The following is a 20,862-nucleotide window of genomic DNA, read 5'->3' as shown; positions in this document are numbered from 1 at the left end:
ATTCCTTGTTCACATGTATGTGTGAGTCAAGTGAAGGACTAGGGGATCAGCCACACTCGGTTGTGCGCTGATCAGGTCCACCACAAAGAACGATAAGACAATTCGTTATGATTTACTAAAGTTTAGTAAATATGGTTATGCTTACAATATTAAGTGTAATTCTGAATCATTGGAAAAGTTTCAATGAATGGCAGGACGAATAAGAAGAATCAAATTAGGCAGAAAGATAAAAGTTTCTCAAATCTAAAAAGATGGGAGAGTACTTGAGTATCATGTTTTATGATCATCTTAATGATTATGAAAAAAATATCACAATTGATTCTCTAAGGACATCTTAGTGCATTTGTATGGCTAAGAAAAGGAATCGTGAATTGTTGAAATGGTTAAATCTAGAAGATGAGTCATACTGCATTCCAAAAAACAAGTCTTAGAGTCATACTCCAATATTGAGCCTTGAGTGACATAATCTTAAGAAAGGTTTATAACACTTATCAAATGTAGAGTAAAATGTTTTCTACTCTTGTACATTTGAAATTGGTAAGTTATGATGTTTTGGATAAAACAAAGACCAACTTAGGCCAATTGTGTAAAGTGTTTGTCTTGATAAGAAACAACACTAATTATTAAATATTTTTTTTATCAAGGAATGTTCTTGGCAAAGAGAAACTAATATGTCAAGAGGCCAGTGGGAGTCTTAATGATCTTGAAGAGGTTCAAGAACGAATCAAGAGTAAACCAATTGTTTATCACTAGCACATGACTTGAGGTTTATAACCTATCGTGTTGACATATTCTTGTTTATGTGCCCATTCCAGTTAAAGTTGACTATGCATGTGAGTTCTATGAGTTCTCAATTGTTTGCATAACAACTTGGAAGCGATGGTAGGCCCTTGTGCTGCCAAGTGGCAAGAAATTAAGATTGAACAAGTTCAGTCCATATGGGTTTGGATTTGTCATTAACCATGTCTTGTGATTATGGTTATGACAAATTCACATGGATAGGAACACATACACCATAAAATCTAAGTTTCATAAGGTTTCTCTCCAATTCATGAAAATGATTGTGAGGAAACGCTTTCACTAAGTAGATTTTAAGGAGATAACAATTGTGATATTTGCATTCTCAAATTCGATTATGATTACGGCATCCCTCTTCATAATTCGAATTATGAGAGATGGCAAAGGTCTAAACATTTCAGACTTATGGCTGTAAGTTCTGAAATTGTTTAGACACACATGTGAGCTATGTAAGGAAAGGTGTATGATTTTGAGAAGCCTAGATAAAGTCTTAACGAAGCATCTCGTATCAGAAATCTAAACTTTGGAAAGGAAGTCAATAAGTATTGATTTCTAGAAGTCCAGCTGATTTCTAGGTACATGTCAAAGCTAGTGGGAGCATAAGTGTTATGCTAGTAAGATAATAATTATTATGCTAGTGGGAGCATAATTATTATGGAAAGTGTTGCAAGTTAGCAATGTTAATTATAGAAAAACAAAAGTTTCAATTTGCAAAGATGCAGGGATTGAAAAGTTGTTTTGCTATAATTAAGGGAGAGGAATTCATACTTCATTTCATATCTAAAAGCTTAGATTGAGATTTTAATCAAATTTAGTCAAGGATATATATGAATCTTATGTTGAAAAGATTCGACATAAGAAAATTCTATATATGAAATGTTAATTATGTTCTCAAATTCGATTATGATTACGCCATCCCTCTTCATAGTTCGAATTGTGAGAACATTGAAAATAGAAATATTATAGCAAAAGACTGATCAAGTATCGTGTCTTTATGTTAGACATTATGAATCGCATCCCATATGCTTCAGGCATAGGATCGATTGCATATGCTATAATATTCTCGTGTTCTAATTTTCCAAATGTCTAGGGCATTAAGAGGGAAAAAGGACTAGAACCGGATAAGACTAAAGTGGTTAACAAATGTTAAGGACAATCTAAGGTTCGCCAAGGATTGGTCGCTTGTTGTTGGAAGTATAAAAATGGATGGACCATATTGACACACTCTGAGAAGAGGTAACTTTTGTTCAGAAGTGATAGTCAAAATGGGAACATGGAAATGTTTCCATAAGTGGAAGTTATTCCTTAAATCTGTGTAACATTAGGAAACTTAATGCAGGAAGAATGTTCAAAGGAATGTACTTTGAATTTGAGACTTCGTTTCCATGGAATTGCCCTCTATTGGAATACTTTGTAATGTCTGTTGCCCAGTCTCTTTGACTTGTGTGCATAGTTATTACAAGAGGATCATTGCATATAAGTTTAGAACCTAACAGATAATAGTAAATGGAAAGAATTTGATATTCTTACTTTTACGATAAGGATTTGGAATTGTGAAATAAGCATGATTGAAATGTTGTCAATTGATCTATTTCACAAAGTAAGGATCATAGATAAATATAGTGTGCATGCTTGGAGCATGGGACAACTATTGTTTTAATTCAAGTATTAAATTGATTATACGAAACATTATACAATGAATAATGAGTAATCAATATGGCACTCAAAAGTTTTGGGGCCATATAGGATTAGTATTATTCTTGTGTTCCACTTTGCATGGTTTGACTTCCCGAATAACTAGGTTATTCAAACCATCCACAGTCGATCATACTTTGGAAGTAGGTATTGAGGCAAGACTGTCATGAATGGGTCTATAGTTTGCCTAAAGGCGTTTAGACATAGCACAAGTTTGCTTGTAGTGTTCATGAGTACTCCTGGAATAAGATTCGAGTATTGGATTCAACCCACGTTCATCTGAATCACTTCATGGATTTTATCACGAATGATTGTGAGATGATAATATCTTATATTCTTGAAACCAAGACATGTGAGTTGTAATTTACAAGTCGGTTGCACATTGAAATGTGTAAACGCACTAGTAACTTAGTGTTATAAAGCATATTGTTGTGTGTGTTTTGATGAGTAAGTACAAGCAAGCATTTGAGTCGAAGTTTATCTGTTCCTTTTACCCTTAGAGGGATAAAAGCGATATTTATGGGCCCCTCAATGATTTAGTGATGACAAACCTAAGTGCTTGGCCAAGCCTGGACTGATTTGATTTGTTCAATTAGTCGTTCGTCATAAATCGGAAATCAGGAAACAACAGATGGACAGAGAGAATGATTATAATCCATGTCTCATGTCCATACCATATCTAGAATGGAGGAATATATGATCCCTTATCTAATGGACGCGTCATTGACTAGGTCATAGTTCGACAACGGCATTTAAGAGCTACGATTGCTAGTCGGGTAGTGGAGTCGTACTTGCAATAATAGTTATTAGACTTATCCAAGTGGGAGACTGTTAGATTAGGTGTCTAAGCCCATAACTATAATTGGTATGTACTTGACCCGGGAGTAGCATGGTCCATTTGGGTTGTATATCACCACAACAATTTGATAGGATGGACTTTTGAGAAGAGGTTATTTATGATTTATTAATATATTACAAGTTCTAATATATTAATATGAAATCATATTATTTAATTAGTATTGATCAAGAATTAATTTGGAATTAATTTAGTGATCAAAAGAGACTAATTAAATGTAAGGGGATTGATTTGATAAATCAATCGTTCATATGGTGTGGGCTTATGGTTATTTAGGATGGGCTAAATCAATATGGTAGTCCATGGATAGTCCATGGAGGTTTTAACCCATGGATCCTAAGTAAGATGAAAATTCATTCACATTAGGGTTTACATAGATGTAAACCTAATCATAGCCACACTATATAAGAAGACCCTGGGCTACTAAAAGCGTGACCCTAGTGATCTTTAGAAGACCATAACCGATTTTAGCATGCATAAACTCTCTCAAAAGTCATCATTTGTATAAGGTGTGTTGTGAACCATTTGAGGTGTCACACTTGGGGCACTATGTTCTTAAAGGCCAAATACAACAAGTTCTACAAGCTACATAAAGAGGTAAACCCCTAACTAGTATTTTATGTTGTTTATGTCAATTGCATGCTAGTTGTAGGCTTAATGCTTTGGAAACAATATTGCATGTATAATTAGAGAAAACATAGATCTAAAGAATTTAGGGTTGTATGTGCATCATAGGATGTTGTAGTATACTAAAACCAACAATATCATCCCTGGCTCTGGGAATGTATAACACAACACAAGATAATCTCTGAGATAAGGTTCGAGCAAACTCAAGTACATCCGGAACCTCAGATGGAGACCTCGGAAACTTCTCAGTCATAACCTCCCTTTTTATTAATAATCCCATGCATATGCACAAGCAATAACTCCGATAGTCCAATCATAACACAAAATCTTTATCCATAAACAAATAGGTTACCACACGCTTCGCCTCTGCATTCCTAACCATCACATCATTGTGAGAAACAATCATAAAACAATAGACATTATCTTCACAGTCGAGGTACTACGTAGACAATGAAAGTTGCCATTCCCGATTCACTTCTCCTGATCGCCTGGAACCACCTGCTAAAACACATTCTAACTGAACTCAAAGAAGGCATACCTTGTCCCCATCTTGTACAGTCTCTACGAAAATGACTCTCTTCACTCATATGGAGTTTTCTCGAGGCGATCAAATCACAAGAATCCTCTTGTTCACTTGCACCTTTGTCACAGGTACCACAACCATCCAATTGTTGGGTTATGAGCATTCTAACACTCCTAAGTGTACATGCAACCCTAAATACCTTGGATCTATGTTTTCTCTATTATACATACAATTATGAACATCCAAGGTATTATCCTAATCTAGCATACAAAATAATAAATATAACAAGATAGAATACATACCTCTTTGATGTAGAATGTCTTCATGAAGCTTGAGTGCCTAGTGCCCCAAGTGTGACACCTCAAATGATTCACACAACACCAAATACACTTGGAATAACTTGAGAGAAACTTGAACACTCCTTGAAATCGTCTAGCCCTCACACTCACACATTAGTGCATGATTTCTTGAGCCATGGGATTCTTTTATATGGTGGCTATTAGGGTTACATTATGTAACTCATAACTTTACCCATTCCTTATGCTCCATGGATTTTAACCTCCATGGAGTATCCATGGGTCACCCCATGGACTTAGTCCAACATAAGGAATCTTAGATCACAAGCCCACATATATAAGAATGAATGATTTACATAATCAACCCATATATTTAATTAGTCTCCTTTTGATCACTTAATTAATTCCAAATTAATTCTTGATCAATACTAATTAAATAACCTTATTAATATATTAGAACTTATAATATATTAACCAACCTTAAGTGTTATTTCTCTCATTATAGTCTATCCAAATGCATGATGACATGCAACCCAAATGGACCATGCCGGGTCGGGTCAAGTCTTACCAATTATAGTTATGGACTTAGACATTAATCCAACAATCTCCCACTTGGATAAGTCTAAAACTATTATTGCGTATGACTTCAGGAACCGATGAGCAATCGTAGCTCTCAAAAGCTTCTGTCGAACTCTGACCTTGTCGATGAACTCTGACCTTTGTCAATGACTTGTCCATTAGATAAGGGATCATATATTCCTCCATTCTAGATATCATATGGACTGAGACATGGATTATCAATCATTCTCTCAGTCCATTTGTTGTTTCCCGATTTCCGATTCATGATGACTGACTGATTGAACAAATCAAATCAGTCCTGGCTTGGCCAAGCACTCACATGTATCATCTTTAAATCATCGAGGGGCCCACAGATATCGCTTTTATCCCGAAGGTAAAAGGAATGGATAAACTTCGACTCATATGGCTTGTTCTACTACTTGTTGAATCATACACAAAGGCACGTTTTATAACATCGAGTTACCAATGCGTTTTCGTGCAATCAATGTATAACCAACTCATAGTAACAACTCATATCTCTAGGTTTGAAGAATATAAGATATTATCATCTCATGATCACTCGTGATAAAATCCATGAAGTGATTCAAATGAGCGCGGGTTGAATCCGATACTCAGAACTTATGAGCACTCATGAGTGTTGTAGCACCACTTTTGTCCACCAACTTGGACCTCTACAAACCAACCCATGACAGTCTTGATTCATATCTACTTCCAACATATGACCGACTGTGGATGGTTTGAATAACTTAATCATTCAGGAAGAGCAACTTAGTTATTCTGGAAGTCAAAACATGCAAAGTGAAACACAAGAATAAATGAATCAAATATGGTATCAAACCCTATGAATATAAATAAACACTTTTATTTATCACCATACTGATTACTCATTATTCATTGTTTCGGTTTTATCAACTTTATACTTGAATTTAAAACAATAGTTGTCCCATGCTCCAAGCATGTACACTATGTATTCTAAACACTAGTCATGCCATACACCAAATATGCATACTATGTTTGTCTATGATCTTTACTTTGTAAGATAGATCAATTGAACATCACTCCAATGATCCTCTTTTCACAGTCCCAAATCCTTACTGCAAATGCAAGAATTCCAAATTCATGCCATTTACTGAAATCTGTTAGATTCTAAACTTATATGCATTGATCCTCTTAATGATTATGCACGAAGTCAGAAAGACTTGACAACAATCATTACAGAGCATTCCAAAGGATATCAGCTCCTTGGAAACATCCTTCTTTCATTAAGTTTCCTAATCTTAGACAGATTGAATAATTTCTAACTTTGAAACATTTCCATATTCCATTTTGACTATCACTTCTGAACAAGAGTTGCCTCCTTACAGATTATGTCAATATGGTCCTTCCAGAATTAACATTATACTTCCAACTGTCCTTGAGCAACCAATCTTTGGTAAACCTTAGATTGTCCTCGACAATTGCTTAATCATTTTAGTCATATCCAATTCTAGACCTTTTCCCTTCATAATGCCCCAGGCATTTGGAAAATTTTAGAAAGGATGAATATAGCACATGTAATCGATCCTATATCCGAAGCATATGGGACACGATTCATGATGTCTCACATAAAGACTAAACCAGTCTTTTGCTATAATATTTCCATTTCAATTTGCCAAGTTCTCAAAATTCAGATTATGAAAAGGGGTGCCGTAATCATAATCGAATTTTAGAACGCAAATAATGGACCCATATATAGAATTTCCTTATGTTGAGCCATTCCAACATGAAATTCATATATATATATATATATATATATATATATATATATATATATATATATATATATATATATATATATATATCCTTGATTAAATACGATTAAAATCTCAATATAAGCTTTTAGAATTGAAATGAAGTATAATTTCCTCTCCCTTAATTATAGCAAAACAACTTTTTCAACCCCTGCAACCTCACGAATTGAAACTTTTGTTTTCTATAATTAACATTGCTACCTTGCAACCTTTGTCATAATTATCATGCTCCCACTAACATGATGATTATTAGCATAACACTTATGCTCCCACTAGCTTTGACATGTACTCAGAAATCAGCTGACTTTCTTACCAAAGTTCAGATTTCTGATACTAGATTGTTTTGATAAAACTTTATCAAAATCATACACCTCTCTTAGATAGCTCACATGTGTGTCTAAACAATTTTAGAACTATGAAAAGGGATGCCGTAATCATAGTCTCAATTGTTTAGACCTTTGCCACTTCTCACAAGTCCATGTTAGTGTGCCGGTAAACCACACACGCTCCACTAACGACTTTGAGAATGCAAATATCACAATTGTTATCTAGCTAAAATCTACTTAGTGAAAGTGTTTCCTCACCATCATTTTCATGAATCGGAGAGAAACCTAATGACACTTAGATTTAATAGTGTATGTGTTCTTATCCATGTGAATTTGTCAAAACCATAATCACAAGACAAGGTTAGTGACAAATCCAAACTCATATTGATTAAACTTGTGCAATCTTAAATTCTTGCCATTTGGCAGCTCAGGTGCCTGCCATTGCTTCCAAGTAGTTGTGCAACCAATTGAGAACTCTCAGAACTCCTATGCAAAGCCAACTTGAATAGGCACAAAAATTTCAACACGATAGGTTATAAACCTCAAGTCGTGTGCTAGTGAAGGACTTTAGGTTTTATTCTTGATAAAGTCTTGAAACTTTCAAGAGCTTTAAGACTCCCACTATCCTCTTGACATATAAGACTCCCTTGTCAAATATTCAAGAGATAGTGTGGATTCTTTATCAAGACTAACACTTTACACAATTGGCCTAAGTTGGTCTCTGTTTTATCCAAAACATCACAACTTACCAATTTCAAATGTACAAGAGTAGATAACCTTTTACTCTTACATTTGACTAGTGTTAACAAACCCTCTTTAAGATATGTCACTCAAGTTACAATCTTGGAGTATGACTCTAAGAATTGTTTTGGAATGAAGTATGACTCATCTTTTTGATTTAACCATTTCAACAATTCATGACTCCTCTTCTTAGTCATAAGAATGCACTAAGATGACTTTAGAGGACCAATTATGATATGGTATCTTAATCATTAAGATGATCATAAACATGATACTAAAGTACTCTCCCATCTTTTCAGATTTGAGAAACTTTTATCTTTCTGCCATACTTTGATTCTTCTTATTCGTTCTGTCTCACATTGAAACTTCTCCAATGCTACAGACTTATACTTAAACTTATAAGTATAACCATATTTACTGAACTTAAGTAAATCATGACGAATAGTCTTCTTGATCTTTTGTGGTGGACTTGACCAGTGCACAAGAATGTGTACTCGATCCCTTAGTCCTTTCCTTATTCACATAAGGAATTAGTCTTAATTTTCCAAGCTGAAAGTTCTCATTCATCATACTATACAACTTGCATGATTCCAAGTTTCGGTCCAATTGAACCTTGGGTGATGAGAATCTTTCCTTATTTGGTAATATTAGACACTACCACAACCGAAAGAATCAAATCCATTTTTCCAATATTGCTATCAATGGAATCTTATAAGCAACAACTTTTCACAAATGCCATTGTAAGGATACTTAAAATAAATAAAATCAAAACCTTTTTCTTTTATTTTAAAACTTTGCGGAAAAACTTATCCTTACAATCCATATGAAAACCTTGTTGTTATCTATTCCTAAGCAATATAAATATCATAACTCTTAAGTAATAGCCCAAAATTCTGATCACCGAACCATGCGATTGAAATCCATCTTCGCGATCAGAATCAGCATGTACTTAATAGAGTTAGACAATGGACTTTACCTGAAGTAGAGCCAAACTTATTGACTTTAACATCCTTAGGTAAATTTGGCAGCTTCGTAACCAATGCCCCTTCCTTTGGCGATAGTTACCTATGGACCCTTGATAATGGGACTATCTCAGACTTCGCCTCTCTCTTTACCATTGGGTCAACCGAGTTGACTATGGCCGATCCCTTTCCATTGGGAAGAGAGAGCTTTACTGGATATCCAATGTCATCATTGTCAATGTCCATAGCGTTTTAGGAAGTTGATCTTAGCAAATAGATAAGATCATTAAGGGTCTTGTCTTAGTCTGTTTCATAGGATTCCCAAAAGAACTCACTATGTGACTTAGAAAGTAGTTGAGCCACCAACTTTCTCAAGACTTTGACACCCAACTCTCCCGGCTTGTCAATATGTGACTACATCTCCAAGATGTTATCACACCTAGACCTTGCCTTGCCAATAGGGCTTGAGTGACCTTAAACTTTTTAGGAACTTGTGGGTTGGGGAGAATAATTGGAGGAGGTGAAAGAAGTATGATATCCATGGGACATCATCTTCATTTAGGAAAGCTAGTTTCAAGAGATTTGGGAAGATCATAAATGTCTAGACCAGACATCGTTTTGGGAGATATTCAAGATAGTTGATTTAAAGTCCTTAATATGACACCCAATATGAAATATTAAGGCTAGGACCCAACAAACTATTTTATAACTTAGAAGAGGGATGCCGTAATCCAAGCTATAAAATATTTGAAGGTAGGTGAATGACGATTCACCAATTTCCACCATGAAAAACGAAATAATTTATTAGGTTTTAATTGGATTTGAAAGTCCTAGATCTTTGAGATTCATTGAACTGTTCAAAGGCATGTTTCAATCTCGAGTGTGCCCTTCAGGTTTTGTGACTGGGATGCCGAGGATCACAAAACAAGGTGTGAATAACCATGCAAATATACTTGGTACCCTTAATATTTACCCCTTAATCAGTGTGCCGGTTAACCACACACGCTCCACCAATACTATGATAAATATTAAGTTACCCTTTGCATCTTTGCCTACCTTGTTAAGTCCAGCTTAGTGTGCCGGTTAACCACACACGCTCCACTAACGACTTAAGCAAGGTGCAAAGTGTAATTTCATGGGTTAGCACCAAATTCACATTTTCCTAAGTAACTAAGATTGGGTATTAATAAGAGTTTAGTTACTTAGTATTTATCATTAATACTTTTAATGAAAGGAGAATTATAGTCCTTGGCCTACCCGTTCGGCTAACGACCCTCCACCAGTCAAGGAAGCGGTGGGTGAGAGTGGACACCCATTAAACTGCCATTTTATAGGCAGTAACCTTATACCCCCCTTATGGACCGGCTTCGTGAATGAGGCCTACTAACGGTAAGACTGACTTTACTCTTATACATATATATAAATATTATTAACTTATAATATTATAAAGTATAAGGGTTGAATTTTAACTTTTAAAATTTTAAGGGCTAACTTGGAATTAAAGTATTCATAAGTGAAAACTTTTCAAATTCCAAAACTTGAGGGCAAGTTTTGAAACTATTCAAAACTAATTAATTCCATAACTTATGAGTTTAAAGTAGTTTTAATTAAAAAAAAAAAAAAAAAAAAAAAAAAAAAAAAAAAACTCTTCAAGTTCCATAACTTGAGGACAAGTTATGGAAGACTTTAAACTAATTAATAAAAAAAATAACTTTTTTTTATTGTAACTTATGGAACTAATTAAGGTTACACTTTTTTTTTTAATTTAATGAAGAGACTCTTGAACCTCCATAACTTGAGGACAAGTTATGGAGTCATAAAACCATTTAATTAGAACTAGACTCTTCATTTTGTAACCTTTGCCAACTTTTATGAGTTTTATGATTCTTAAATGTGACTTTTCATATAACTTGAGGACAAGTTACAAAAACACACTTTGGAATCAACTCTTAGATTAAAATGGATTGAAAACAACTATTTCACACAACTTTTCTATTAATCTAAGAACCTCATAAGAACACGATAATTCAAATCATCAATCTTCAAGAAATTAGCATGAACATACAAACTAATACAAATCTTGAAATTATGACAATTATCTTATAAATTGGATTAGCATGAACATTACCACATCAAAAAAAAGTTTATAAGTCCAAAAACATCTTAGGGTAATGTTCCTAGTCCAATTCCGGCCAAAACAATCGAATATATGCATCCAACTCGATTTTTCAGCTACTTTTGCAAGTATAACAAGAAAACAAGCCTAGGCTCTGATACCACTGTTGGGTTATGAGCATTCTAACACTCCTAAGTGTACATGCAACCCTAAATACATTGGATCTATGTTTTCTCTATTATACATACAATTATGAACATCCAAGGTATTATCCTAATCTAGCATACAAAATAATAAATATAACAAGATAGAATACATACCTCTTTGATGTAGAATGTCTTCATGAAGCTTGAGTGCCTAGTGCCCCAAGTGTGACACCTCAAATGGTTCACACAACACCAAATACACTTGGAATAACTTGAGAGAAACTTGAACACTCCTTGAAATCGTCTAGCCCTCACACTCACACATTAGTGCACGATTTCTTGAGCCATGGGATTCTTTTATATGGTGGCTATTAGGGTTACACCATGTAACTCATAACTTTACCCATTCCTTATGCTCCATGGATTTTAACCTCCATGGAGTATCCATGGGTCACCCCATGGACTTAGTCCAACATAAGGAATCTTGGATCACAAGCCCACATATATAAGAATGAATGATTTACACAATCAACCCATATATTTAATTAGTCTCCTTTTGATCACTTAATTAATTCCAAATTAATTCTTGATCAATACTAATTAAATAACCTTATTAATATATTAGAACTTATAATATATTAACCAACCTTAAGTGTTATTTCTCTCATTATAGTCTATCCAAATGCATGATGCCATGCAACCCAAATGGACCATGCCGGGTCGGGTCAAGTCTTACCAATTATAGTTATGGACTTAGACATTAATCCAACACCAGTTCCCTCCACTGGATCGTTCTCCAATTTCTGAAATCATACGCTCGCTCTACCTTTCCATCAACACAGAAAACTGAAAGAACAGAATTCTCATGCTGCTCATCCCAACCACTCCCTCATTGAGTCCCATGACTCGGACTGATACTACCTCAAGTAGGGTCCCCAAAACCTTGAAATGAACTACTCATCTAGATATGCACCATTCACCCCAACTGAAATGGCCACTAAGGCCAAAATAATCACCAGACCCGTATTCTTCCCAGACAGCTATAACCGAAGAGCTGATAAATACCAAAAATGTTGCAACGGATTCATGGTACCAGACCATTTTCCTACCCTCAACCAGCTTCTTAGAATTTTCTGGACTTTCCTTGATTCGAATACGGATCCTGTGCTTCAAGTAGTACGTGCCCAATACTACCTTCCACACCTATCCGTACTTTCCTCATAATCATCCCAAATCATCTAAGTCACTTCCTCATAATGATACCCTCAAAAATCTGATAAATAACGCACCACTCACACTAAAATGCTTCCTAGGCTCTCCTAGGATTCCCACATCACCCTGCCATCAACTGATGAAGGACCTCTACTAATGTTAGTTAACTGCTTCACGAATACAATTACATGCAACAAAGCTGAGATAATCCTTCGACTAAAAGACCCAGCCCTACAATGGTTAGACTCAAACGAGAGTTGCGCAATAAGGCCAAGTCAACCACTCTAAGATTATTTTACCTTCATTACATGTAACTTAACATATTCATGTGATTACTAACTCACATCAATATGAGTCCTACAAAGCACAAAGCAATCAGAATTTGAGCATCTAGAACTCAAAGCATCACATAAACAGGCAGTCCTACCTTAGAAGCTCCTGAAGATCTCTAGTCACTAGCATGCATCACAACCAGCTTACACAATAGGCATAAAGGCATCTCTCCTAATCAGGCATCCTACCATGCAACATTGAGCAGATCCTTAGCCCTAACATGCAATTCTCATTTACTCATATCAAACATTAATCATAAAACACGTATGGGTATGTTGGGAAATACTTACTTGAGTTCGGCTGATTTCACACATCGTACACCTTTTTGTTTTAAAAAACTTTTTAGAAAATCATTTTCCTTTAGAAAGTTTTATCAATTCCTCAGTTTGAGTTCGGGCACACCCGAGAGTATGTCCGAATCCCTCAAACCAAGCCTCTGATACCAACTTGTAACGCCCCAAATTTCAACCCAACATTTTCAATTAAAACATTAAGTATTTATTCAAATCACCACTACAAGATCTTAAAACATTTATTAGAGTATCATTTAAAAGTTATCATTGCACAAATCCCCCATTGATGCGATGCAATCAAGTCGTGTCCCTCCTTTACTATAAGAAAACCTGAAACATGTAAACCACAAATCGTAAGCACAAAGCTTAGTGAGTTCCCCAAAATACCACACACAACACCACACAAATAAACAGCTATGGGAGAAGACTCACCTAAATCGAAGAACTCTGAAACACTACGATACGATCCATTTTCTGCACTGCTTGCACCCACAAATCCACTAACACCAGAACCAGATAAAATCTAAATTAATAGCCCAAAATTCTCAAGTTCGAACCAAGGTAAAAAAGTCAACGGTCAACAGAGTCAACAAAAGTCAAAGTCCCAGGTTGGGGTGAGTACGCCCTGTGTACTCAACTTACGCCCTACGTACATGGGGTTTCTTAGTACACCCAACGTACAAAAATTACGCCCAACGTAAACTAACTGATTCCTTCTTTTTCATTAAGCACTTTATCCGTTAAGACCTTTTTGTCCAGAGCTTACATCTAAGTCCAAATGATGCTCTAAATCATAAAGTTTCCAACTTTATGATGTTGCATGGCTATAAAGGGTCCAAAACCAAAACTCTAACTTATCATCACATCCTGAACTTCATAATCCATGCATGGATAGAAGAACAAGGCAAAGATCAAATTTTTTAGACTTAATACCCTATTTTACACCTGGAAATGCACTTCACAAGACCAGGAACATACCACACTCAAAAGGACCAATTCATGGGTCAAAAAGGACATAACTTTGACCATTAACTAGATCTATCAATAGAGGCATAAAGGTACAGGCTTTATACCTTCTAAAGATGAATGAGGGAGGAGAAATTCCAGATCCAAGGTTGCTTCAAGCGTATAAGCACATCCACCACCTTCTTCTTCATTCAAAGGAACTCAAGAACACCTTCTTTTACTCATAAAGCTCCAACTAGGGTTAGGGTTTCAAGGGAGGACGTTTAGGAAGTGGAGGCTGAGAATGGAAAGGGTTTGGGTGAGTTAAGAAGCTTAAGTAGGGCTCAAAACCCTCAATTTAGAGTTTGGCACCTGAGTGCGTACACCCTGCGTACTCCTAGTACGCCCAGCGTACTAGGTTGAGCATTCGCGATCCATCTGAGCTGGTACGCCCGGCGTACATCCTGTACGCCCAGCGTACTAGGCTAAACCCAAAAAGCTCCTAACTTCTGAATGCCATAACTTTTTAGTTCTAGCTCCGATTTCGACGTTCTTTATATCCACGAAAAGGTATTGAAGAGCCCCACAATATTATCTAGATATCTTGGACTAAAAAGTTCTTGAAAAAAAAAATAACATCTCATGCAAGGCTCCGGCCTATTACTTTCCCTTTTTTGCTCTTCGGCCCAAAATATTATTCAGAGGTTAGATCTCTCCACCATCATTACGTCTTCCTCAAAGACTAACTTTGTCTCCTCAAGGCCCAAAGCTTTTACAAAATTGATTCCCGACCCCGAATCACAGAATGACCCAGACAAGGTGTTACAAAAGCCTTTTAAACTTTATGGATATATAAGTGATTTTATTTATAATATAAATGTGGACCTATTTTATTATTGGATTTTGTTTGAATTTATTTTATTTTTATTACTTAATAACTAATATGACCAAATAGAGGAATTTAACTCTTTTGTGAGTACGATGACACCAGCGTAATTAAAAAACACCTCCCATCAATTTTTGATATCCCGCCATCAATTTTTTTTATCCTGCCTACTAATTTTCGTGATCCTGCCATTTGACTATGATTTCAATTCGAAGCTACTCTTTGTGAATGCGCCTATTTTAGAAATTTAGAAACCACCGATCTAAAACCGTAATACCATAAAACAACATGAATTCCCAGCTTTATCGCCACTATTTTCACTTGAGCTAAACAATCAAATATCCTAATACTTTGAAACAACATGAACTTGAATCTTTATCGTCGCTAAGTAGAGCCACGCTATTGGGATACCATTTCGATTGATACTCATTCTACTTAGGGTTAATTATTGGATTGATGGTTGTTGTTATTTTTCTATCCTGTCAGTTATAAACGAGTGCAATATATACAATGTTTGGTTTAAAATTCTAAATCATATTAGAGTTTAAAAACCTAACAGGTGTACGAAAAATGCATAAAATTTGTCTTAAGATACAACTTGCAACAATAAATGGTTGCTTTCTTGACGTCATTATGTGATTTCTGATTAACTCCTTCATTTTTTAAATGCATAGGAGTCCCTGAGTGTGATAGAAATAACGTTGTGAGAAACCTCATTTATGGTCCCGGAGGAAAAAAAAATATCAATATGGTAAAGTGACTGATGTTTATGATTACATACTTTTATTTTCCTACTTAATAAGCCCGTAAACGTATTTTTTTCTATTAAAAGTTACATTTATCAGTGTTTTATTGGACAATGTTCTTAATAAATAGGGCTTATATGTTTTTTCTTACTAATAATCCTTTGACAAGTTGTCCCCTAGTTCTTTCAGGAAAGAATTTGATTGCTATATTGGCATGTTTTTTTTTATCAGACTTCCATTTTTAGTCATATATAGTATAGCATTCTACTTTCATCTATTGTGGATTACTTTTTAAATATATGTGTTGGTCTAACTTTTGTTTTTCAATCTAATTATTGGTTTCGTTTTTCTGTATAACATCCTATTTATATTTTCTGTCCAATAATGGTTTAGTTATTTTTTGTTTCTTATTTATCTGTTGGTTTCGCTATTCAATATAACATCATTCTCCCATTTTATATATAGTAGAAAGTAGTGTCCAATGTTTGTTTAATTTTTTATTTAGTTTTTCTCTATTCATTTTCATTTCTATTGATATAAAATCCTACTTATATGTCCTGCCCCGTAAGTGGTTGTAGAAATTCTTAGTAAAATGATTTCTTTATTAGGGTATATTAAGATAAATTATCTCGGTTTTATATAAGGGAACTGGTTTGTATTTGCTTAATAAGCCCAATTGTAAAACCGGTTCTATTTGATTTCACCGATAGGACATGCCCTATAAAAACCCGGTTGCAAAGTGGGTCCTTTATAGTATTTAATCGGATCCTTTTAGCTTTTTTATATTACTTCCAAATGCTTAAAAAAGAAATAGTTCACATTTAGAAAACATGTTGCTGCTATTGGAATCCATTCCTGGATCAATTCTAAAAGGGAAATCTTCAAAAAAGTCCTAAAATTTTACCCTAATTTACGAAAAATTCTCAAACTAAAATTTGTTTACGAAAAAGCATGAATTACCGGTAAAAATAACGATTTGACCCATTTTTTCCGGTTTACCGGTTTTATTACTTACATGTTTCACTAAAGTCCCATTATTTTACCCTAATTTACGAATAAGTCCTAAAATAAAATTTACTGATGATTTGACCCTTTTCTTCATGTAACATACAGTTTATCAGTTTCATTGCTGACTTAGACACCTAGTCATTAAATTAGTTGATAAGATGAATACGATGGGTTATATAATGCCACATTTACTGTAAATTTTGATACCCATCTCATTGGCTCATTTATGACTATGTATCTACGTCAGCAATGAAAGCAACAAAATGTGTGTTTCCAAGAAAAAAGGGCAGAAAATGAGTTGATGTCTGATGAGATGAATATATTGGGTTACATAAGATTAGATAGACAATTTGATATTTCTTATAAACGTAAAAAATAACGTAGTTATTGTTAGTTTATGTAATTATAGTAATCTTCGTTGGACGCATTTTATGTTCCAAAAAGATATACAATATATCAGGATATCAAGTTTTATGTTAAACATAGCATTATATAACTCAACATATTCATCTCATCATCTCATTTAATGACTAAGTTTCTGGGTCAACAATGAAACCGGTAAAATGTATGTTACATAGAGAAAATGGTCAAATCATCAGTAAATTTTATTTTGGGACTTATTTGCAAATTAGGGTAAAATAATAGGACTTTAGTGAAACAAGTAAGTAATAAAACCGGTAAACCGGAAAAAATAGGTCAATTCGCCATTTTTACCGGTAATTCATACTTTTTCGTAAACAAAATTTAGTTTGACACTTTTTCGTAAATTAGGGTAAAATTTTAGGACTTTTCTGAAGATTTCCTATTCTAAAATCTCAAAATAAGCATTGTGCTCGCTTTAGGACAGTCATAGAAATTTGGCTGGGTAGCAGTTGTTTTTCACTGGTGATATTATTAAAACAAAATAAAATTAATATGATGAAAGATACATATGTATATTTTGAACTGTATTGATCAATAACCTTTATTATAATATATAAGTTTCACCGTTTTAAAGACTTATAGATAAAATAGGGTTTGCAACCCCATGTGTTGCCGCGGAGAACATGTATTTGTTTGAAAAACATAGTCCGCATGCATGAAAGTGAATACATTAAAAAAAAAAGATTTTGTAACAAAATGATAATTTGTAAAAATAAAAATAAAAATAAAAAACAAAGCGTAAAAACAAAGATGTAATAATGAATTTTTTACTTAGATTATTAAATCTGCAAAAAAGAAAAAAAAATCATATAACAAAATTGTAAATTGAGTTGTAAGAAAATAATTTATCAAGGATTTCTTTTATAAAGCATATAGAAACGAAGTTGTAGAAAAGCTAAAGAAAAATTATATAAAAGATTTAAAGTAATTAATAAAACAAATATTATTTGGATCAAAATTGCAAAATAATAAAAGTTGAGGGGATCATAAACTTGGTCTAAAACTGTAAAAACGAAAAGTTGAAAGGTCATACTTGGTCGGGTTAGGTTTCATAAAGATATTTAGTTTAAGCCAAAAGATGTATGTGATTATATGCCTAATTTTGATTCAGATAACTTCATTCATTTTTAGATTATTGATACAAACTAATAGTTTATTTTTTAGAATCAACATAAAAACCAATAATGGATAAGGACTTGATATGTATAATATAAATTGCCTTTTTTCCAGTAAAGACAATATTTAGATCCTATAAGCGTTGAAAAATCAAACATGCTTTCCAAATGTTGTTTGTTTTTAAAAAAAAAATCTTCAAATCAGTTTTTGATGCGCGGAGCAGGACACGCGCTGCACTTACCCTTTCGCAGCAGTTTGTTTTTTATATGTTCTTTTTAGTATTCTTAAAATGTTTTAAGACTAGAATTATTAAAATTTCGGTGTTGAGGACTATTTTCAGGTTATAAAATTAGTTTATTTAAATTTCAGTTTACTGTAGCAGTCTGCAGATGTTAAAAAACAAACATATTTTGTATTATAGGCTGCATCCGTTTGTTCTACCTCTTCTGCTGCAGAGGGTTGCAGAGATGGTCCGCAGACTTAATGAATTTTTGTTTCGAAAAAACAAACAGCACATTTAGAGTTTTAGTTCTTTGTGAAATCGATGTAACAAAAACCCAAAAACAAACAAACAAACTAAAAATCACATTTTTATCTCAGTGACACATTTTGTCAAATAGTTGATAGGCATTAAAAAAAACCTTTTATATATTGATGTCAATACGATAAGACATCCTAACGCACAAGAACTATTTTTGTTAAACAAAGACAATAATAACAACTACAAGTGTAGAACTCGTGATATGAACATGGTTCATTGCAAAAATTCACAACTTCATAAACCCATCATAAATACTAAAAAAAGAAAAAAAAATGCGTACAAAAGAAATATGTACCGTGTGTTATATTCTTCCCTTCCTGCAAACCAAACTACCATATCTATAGTATGTTAAAATCCCTGTTAACCACATAAAATTTTCAAAATTTCGGATGTTAAAATCCCTATAAAAATCGTGGTCAGAAAGATGGAATGGAGATTTAATATATTGGAGCCTTATTCTCCAAACAAGACATTCTATAGTTTTAGAGTCTAGTCCAAATTAGTTGAGGGCTTTGTATATTAAAAATTCTTTTGATCTTAAAAAAGGCCTATGTATATTAAGTTTTTTTTTTTTTCTTTCTTGGGGACACTTGCCCCACTCTTCTCCTCTTAGATCCGCTCCTTGGTTTCAAACCCGCAAGTTTAAAAGAAAAAATAAGTGTGGAGATGGCATACTATTCATAATGCCCTAAGTCATGTTTAAATTGTAAGGGATATAAAATGCTATCAGTTTTTAGCAATGGACATTTCGTAAAATTCACCTTTTAGAACGATTGTAAAAGTCATTAAAATATCAAAAATACAAGCATACATTTATTCTCGAATCATATCCTACATGATTCTTTATATCACATCAACATAATTAAAAACATTCCAAAATACAACAATCTATTGTTTTAATATTTCAAAATCTAGGAGCATTGGAAACCGGATGGGGACTTCTTTCCACAGTAGTTAAGCAACACGCTCAATGAGACAGGAACGTTGAGATTGATTCCCAAGACATTAGCTTTAATGGCAGTGCAAAGACAGACTGCTGCATCAAGATCTGCGAGGCCGGCAATGAGGGAACAACATGGTGTCTTTGATGGGGTTCCGATGACTATGGGGAGAAGGTTGTTGAGCAAATTAGCACACACAGCCAATTTAAGAGTATCTTTCGGGCATGTGGCTTTGGGAGGGTTTGAAGGTGTTGGAGGTGTTGAAGGTTTTGAAGGGGTTGGAGGTTTTGAAGGTGTTGAAGGTTTTGAAGGAGTTGGTGGTTTTGGTGGTGATGTGCAGTGGCACCCCGGTGATGGAGGTTTTGGTGGAGGTGGGCAGCCTTTTGGGGTACTATTAGAGGATACCAGAGTGAAGAAAAGAAGGTTGATCGTAAGGAGAAAAGCTGTTGTTGCCAAAGCTCTTGAAGCCATTTTTAATGCTTTAGCTTCTTATAGTTGGAAAGTGTTTGTAGTTTATTTTGTGTAAAGATATACAAAGTACTTACGTTATTTATAGATGGAAATCCTCAGTTGCTTGCCACTAGCTTCATCCCACTGTTTGATAATCAAGCAAGTAGCTTAATATATTTATTCAAAGTATATTCCTCTAAAATTATAAAATTAGTTTCAACGAAAATGACATGAATTTCATCATAAATGCTCACGAAACCCATCCATTTGACGTTTTTCAAAATTCCATTCGGCGTCAAAATTCCATTCGGTGTAAAGTAGAAATGATAGTTACACTTTGTTTTTTTAAAAAGTATTTGTACAAAAACATAATAGCAACTTCAGTTCTATTTCTTAAAAACAGAAATTGCATTACACAGTATTTATATGTTCGATCTAATTAATGTGAGACATTCAATACATGCATGCGTCTTTTATAAACTAGTTTTGTGAAGCATTGTTACATCGAAATCA

General features: G+C 34.2%; 1 pseudogene; it reads right to left on the bottom strand.

Moving 5' to 3' along the window:
* Positions 1-19,720: 19,720 nt before the first annotated feature.
* LOC145125442 (14 kDa proline-rich protein DC2.15 pseudogene) lies at positions 19,721-20,453 on the bottom strand (annotated as a pseudogene).
* Between the last annotated feature and the right edge of the window lie 409 nt (positions 20,454-20,862).

Source organism: Lactuca virosa, chromosome 7, assembly GCF_052849685.1.
Source record: "Lactuca virosa cultivar CGN04683 chromosome 7, Lactuca_virosa_CGN04683_v6, whole genome shotgun sequence".
Taxonomy (NCBI): domain Eukaryota; kingdom Viridiplantae; phylum Streptophyta; class Magnoliopsida; order Asterales; family Asteraceae; genus Lactuca; species Lactuca virosa.
This window is presented reverse-complemented; position numbering and strand designations above follow the sequence as displayed.